Source organism: Piliocolobus tephrosceles, chromosome 16 (genome assembly GCF_002776525.5).
Source record: "Piliocolobus tephrosceles isolate RC106 chromosome 16, ASM277652v3, whole genome shotgun sequence".
NCBI lineage: Eukaryota > Metazoa > Chordata > Mammalia > Primates > Cercopithecidae > Piliocolobus > Piliocolobus tephrosceles.
The window spans coordinates 76,690,195-76,695,947 of record NC_045449.1 but is presented as its reverse complement, the minus strand read 5'-3'; the positions used below and the strand labels follow the sequence as shown (position 1 = coordinate 76,695,947).

Genomic DNA, 5,753 nt, shown 5'->3' with positions numbered 1-5,753 from the left:
GTGCGTGGTGCTCCTGAGTAAATGGACGTGTGGAGGGACGCCACGGGTCAGGTGCGTGGTGCTCCTGAGTGAATGGACCAGCACAGGTGGCGCACCTGGCCCCAACACCATCAACACGCAAGAAACACCAGCGGCCACCCCCATGATGGTTCCTAAGATTTGGTCAAAAACCTAATCACAAGACTTCTGAGTAACACAGGGGGTTGAACACATAAAAAATAGTGGGTAAAATCCCAGTAAAAACAGCAGAAACGGACCATTTTCTTTTTTCAAGGCATAAGCTACAGGGCAGAAGAGGAAGGGCAGGAAAGGCAGCACCAGGACCACGGAGGAGCCTGGAAGTGCAGGGACAGCAGGAAATGCCTCAGACCGAGAAGCCCAGCCCTCTCCTGGAGGGAGGAAACCCACACTCCCCTGATCCACAGGACAGGAACCTAAAAAGCTCCAGGTCTGTGGCACCACAGAACTCTGGGGGGTGGGGCAGGGTAGGCCTAACCCAAGAAGCACTGGGGGCAGGCCTCCCACCTCTGTAGGAGACGGAGCTGACTCTCCGAGGTGCTCGGCAGAGGCCATGCTAAAGATGCAGGGAAGGCACCAGGCATGGCATGGCGCTCCTCCAGTCCCAGCTACCTGGGAGGCTGGGGCAGGAGGAGCCCTTGAGACCAGGAGTTCAAGTCCAGCCTGGGTAACACGGCAAGACCCCAGGTCTTGAAAAACAAACACACACACACACACACACACACACACACACACACACACACACGGAGAACATCCACCTCCACTCCTCCACCCCCCACTAAAAGAAAGCTATCACTAAAATCCTTAGGAAGGATAAGAAAAGCTACTACAACTACTGCATGAGAATGAGATACTACAAAAGAACACTCAGAATAAAACAGAGCTCATGGAAATCAAAATGAGTAATCAAATACTTAACAGAAGTGTGGGAATACAAAGTTAAGAAAACTAAGACTACTGAGGATAAAGGAAAGAATCTGCAGGTGAGAAACGGCTGTACATAAAAACCAGGAACCACTACTGACATAAAATTCTACAATACATAAAACTAATCCATGGTGGAAAAGTATCAGCCTGCAGTTGCCACGGTCTGGGTGGGGAAGGGTGGCATCGGTGTGACGGTACTCTCTGGGGCCATAATGGGAGAACATGTTTGTCAAAACCCGTTAAACGGTCCTCTTAAGACCTGTGCCCTTCACTGAAGGTAAACCTTACCTTTGAAAGAAGAATCATAAACTAGTAAGAATATGCCTGCAAAGTGTTTGGAGCAAAGCAGACTGATGTCTGCAACTGACCTGAAATGTAGCAAGATAAGTAAGCTGGACGGCGAGGGCAAGGGAAGGGTAAGTAAGCTGGACGGCGAGGGCAACGGAAGGGAACGCAGACAGCTGTGCTAACTGCAGAACCCCGCTGTTGGGTATATGAGAGTTCACTGGAGCATCCTTACAACTTGTCCGTATGTTTGAAAATTTTCACACAAAATGCTGAGAGACAAAGAATCAGGAATCCGAACGGCATCAAGGTTCTCAACTGCAGTAGCAGAAGCTGGAGAAAATGGAGAAAACTTGCAAAACTCTGAAGGTCGATGATTTCTGGCCTGAAGTTCTAGACTCGGCCAAACTATCAGTCAGGCAGATAAAACCATTTTCAATAATTCAAGGCCTCCAAAAAACTCTCTCGCACTTTCTCAAGAGCCTATAAAAGGTATGTGCCTCACGTCAAAATAAATGTTTAACTCAAGAGAAAGACATGGGATCCAAGCAGCAGGCCTTCCAGTGCAAGAGAGAGGCAGGCAAAACCCCCCGGATGACAGGAAGACAGGCATGGGGGCAGAAGGGGCAAAGAGAGGCAAATTCCCATCTTCCATGAAGGCAAGCCACCAGACAACACCTAGACCAGGAGCGGAGAAGGGAGAGAGGCAGAGAGAGGGCACAGAACCACCAACAGATCAGTAAGGCTGGAATCGAGGTAAACACCAGAACACTCAGCTCAGGAAAGGCCGAGGTGAGGCTTCTGGGTAGAGGGAGTCGTGGCGCAGACACCCGGCACTCCCGCCGCTGAGAGGTGGAGCCCTTGGCTCCCGCCTTGCATCTGGGTAGCGTGAGGCTTCCTCGGCAGAGAAAGGCGACAGAAGGGATGCCCTGACAATCCGCGGCCCAGCCTTCTGGAGGACTGGAACTTTCCACCTTGCTCTCTTCAAGTCCTGAGCCATCACACAGCTGACCACCCTCCTAGAGAGGCCTGTGAAGTGCTACTGAGTGAGGATGAGGTTCCAGCGGATCGCAGGATCCCAGCTGCCCCTCCATGACAGAGGGCAGGTGAGTGAAGCTGTCCTGTACCCGCCAGACCAGTCACCTGCCAGCTTTCTCCTAACTGAGCCACCCCAGTGTCCATGAAACAAAAGGAGCACTCAGCCAGGCCCTCCACAAACTCCTGACACAATATATCCGAAGACGGAATAAAACAGTACTTATTCTAAGCCACTAAGTTTGGGATAGTTTGCTATCCAGGAATAGGTAAGCGGGACAGGGAACTGCTGTTTTTTGTGATAAGACTTATATAACTCTTTTTGACTTCATAAAGTATATGGATGTCTCAATGAACAAAAGTCACCAAAAAAAAAATTTAAGGTATTAAACCATCCTGGACAACATGGCAAAACCCTGTATCTACAAAAAATTCGCCAGGCATAGTGACTGTGCCTATAGTCCCAGCTACTGGGGAGGCTGAGGCAGGAGGATCACCTTAGTCCATGTGGTTGAGGCTACAGCCAACTGTGATCACACCACTGCACTCCAGTTGGGGTGACAGAGCAAGACCCTGTCTCCAAAAAAAAAAGGAATTAAAAATAAAAATAAAAGCAAAGCCATGTAAAATCTTAAGGAAAAAAATAAACAACAAAAACAAAAAAACAGGCCGGGCATGGTGGCTCACACCTGTAATCCCAGCACTTTGGGAGGCCGACGTGGGGGGATCACAAGGTCAGGAGATCAAGACCATCCTGGCTAACATGGTGAAACCCCATCTCTAGTAAAAATACAAAAAATTAGCCGGGCGTGGTGGCGGACGCCTGGGCGACAGGAGCAAAACTCCATCTCAAAAAAAACACAGAAACAGCGTGTCCGTCCTGGCCAGCTCGTCCCTACGCCTCTGCCCTGCAGCCTCTGCCCTGCAGCCTCAGGCTCATCCAAGGGCCTGACAATAGCTCATCCCATCTCCTTTCCCAGTCCTCAAACCGACACCACATTCCAGCCTTCGCTACAGCTGGGGTGCGGCCTCCGATTAAATAAGCAAGCAGTTTGCGGGGAGGGGGTGTGGAGGTAAAAACTGGTCCCCACGTCAAGTGCCTCTGCAATTTAAAGTGTGTGGGGGGTGGTCTGCGGGAGCTCACAGCTGGCCCCTCCCCCTCCCCCGCACCCACACACCCGGCTCCGCAGCTCTTGCGGTGCCTGGCGTCGGTCGGGCAAGCTCTGGCAGGTCCCTGCAGCCCAGTGCTGGGTGAGCTCCCTCCCTGCCAGCTCAGCTCCCGAGGCGGACCAGGGACAGAGACTCTCAGGAGCAGGGTAGAGGGTAGAAGGTACTCAGACCCTCAAGGCCTCACTGGACCTTTCGTGGCAAGGACGCCATGAATGCTGTACCTCCCAGGGGATGTGTACTTGAGAATCAATCAAAGTGTTTGCCTCCTGTGTACACATGCTCAAGTTCTAAAGGAAAGTCTCACATGTCTTTACCGTAACGCCAAATGTTCATCAGGTGTGATGAATACAGTACTCTATATTCTAAATGCGCACACGTCGGAAGCCCTCCGACCCATGGCCGTCCAGGCAGCACTGACACTGCACTCAGCACTCACAGACAAGCGCCGGGAGTCTGCCAGATACCTGCTCGCTGGGTCCAGTGCTGGGGAGGCTGCCTGCAGCAGCTCGGTGGGTGCAAACACATGAATTGTAGCTGCGGGCAGGAGGAATATCAGGTGCATCTCTACGCCCCGAGGGCTCAACTCCTACACTTAAATCCCTCCCACTGGAACAGCCGGCTCCAGTTTCACCAAGCAAGCGTGAGAACAGGTACTGCTTCCTGAGCACCGCCAGCCACCAGCACCAAGACCCGGCCACATCCCAGCACTGCCCACCTCTGGTAAGTACTTACTATTTCTTTTCAAATTCAAGCTTTATTTTAAAACTCTTCTCAGACGTATCTAAAATACCCAGCTGAACGCAGCGTTTGCCCCGTGTCTGCTCTGCCTTGCTCTGGGCTTCAGGGATTACTCAGGACCCAGCAGGTGCATGGCTGGGATGCAGACCACGATTACAAAACTTCTAATGAGGCTGACACTTAATTCTAAGAACAGGAACAAGCTTATCTGGAAATTAACTCCTTGTTCTGCCCTAAAATTCATAAAAGTTAAACCAACACAAATTCATATTATTGCTTAACTGTTCCTAACCTCAAAAACAAACTACAATAAATGCTAACAAGAGGTAAGGGTCATATATATGTGTGTGGTGTATGTACATTAGGGTGAATTTAGGGTTTATATATATATGTGTGGTATATGTATATTAGACTGAATTTAGGGTTATATATATATGTGTGGTATATGTACATTAGGCTGAATTTAGGGTTTGTATGTGTGGTGTATGTACATTCTGCTGAATTTAGGGTTATATATATGTGTGGTATATGTACATTAAGCTGAATTTAGGGTTTACATGTATATGTGTGGTCTACGTACACTAGGCTGAATACAGGGTTATATATGTGTGTGTGTGGTGTATGTACATTCTGCTGAATTCAGGGTTATGTATATGTGTGATGTATGTACATCAGAGCTGAATTTAGGATTTTAAATGTGTGGTGTATGCACATTAGACAGTGCCGAATTTAATATCTAGTTTAACTTTTAATACTTTTAAAGTTTAAAATAAGTACATAAGCTTACACAAAGTTTAAAATGGAATGTAAGCTTTCAAAAACAAAACCAAACCAAAGGGGTTAAGTTTCTGTTTGGTTGTTAAAGTTTCATGTACATGTATACACAGACACAAAAAGGGTTTTTTTCCTTACATGAAATTTCTCATAAATCTGCTTTGGAGGAGAACAATTATTGACCAAGCACAATCCGTCCACATTTGTGCCCCTAATTTTCACTGCGCAGTAGCAAAGGCCTTCCAGCATTTCTGACCGGAGTTTCAGGATGAGGCAGGCGGTGACTGTAAAGTGGTGAGCGTTTGTTTACGAGCTCAGGTCTGTAACTCGGGATCTCCTGCCGAAACTAGAATAAGAGCCCCTGGTTGTTTTTCTGGATCCATTCTTCCAAATTATATTCCCGAAGACTGTCTTTTCCCCAGGTCTTGGTTGTCCTGAGGTTTATCCTTCATTTTAAAGAGCCGAAAGGCTGGGAGGGAGTGGCAGTCAATCACTGGAAAAGCTCAATTGGAGTAAAACTCACAAATCTCGTTCTTGCGACATCCCAGTGGGTAGGCGACAATGGTGTGTCCTTGAGTTATGCAACAACGCCACATCACAATATTGTAATTACAGCATGCCCTTCACAGTGCTCCAGCCCAGCAGGCTCCTTGCCAGACAGCTGGACACCACCAGAAGGAACATTACAGCACAGTCTCAGGCACAGGTTAGGACACATGACAAGCATGGTCGCCCAGCCTGTCACAGAAACGTCCCATGGTCACCCAGCCTGTCACAGAAACGCCCCATGGTCGCCCAGCCTGTCA

At 48.8% G+C, this 5,753-nt stretch overlaps 2 protein-coding genes across 2 annotated transcripts in view; one reads left to right on the top strand and one right to left on the bottom strand.

The window, feature by feature from the left end:
• TBCD (tubulin folding cofactor D) overlaps positions 1–5,753 on the bottom strand; it is a 180,027-nt gene that overhangs the window by 95,272 nt on the left and 79,002 nt on the right. The gene's annotated exons all lie outside the window — the stretch shown is intronic.
• The window catches only part of ZNF750 (zinc finger protein 750), an 11,261-nt gene continuing 9,565 nt past the window's right edge, over positions 4,058–5,753 (top strand). Inside the window, exon 1 of the mRNA XM_026455825.2 lies at positions 4,058–4,155. The gene's annotated coding sequence lies outside the window, so the exon portion shown is untranslated. The remainder of the gene's footprint in view (positions 4,156–5,753) is intronic.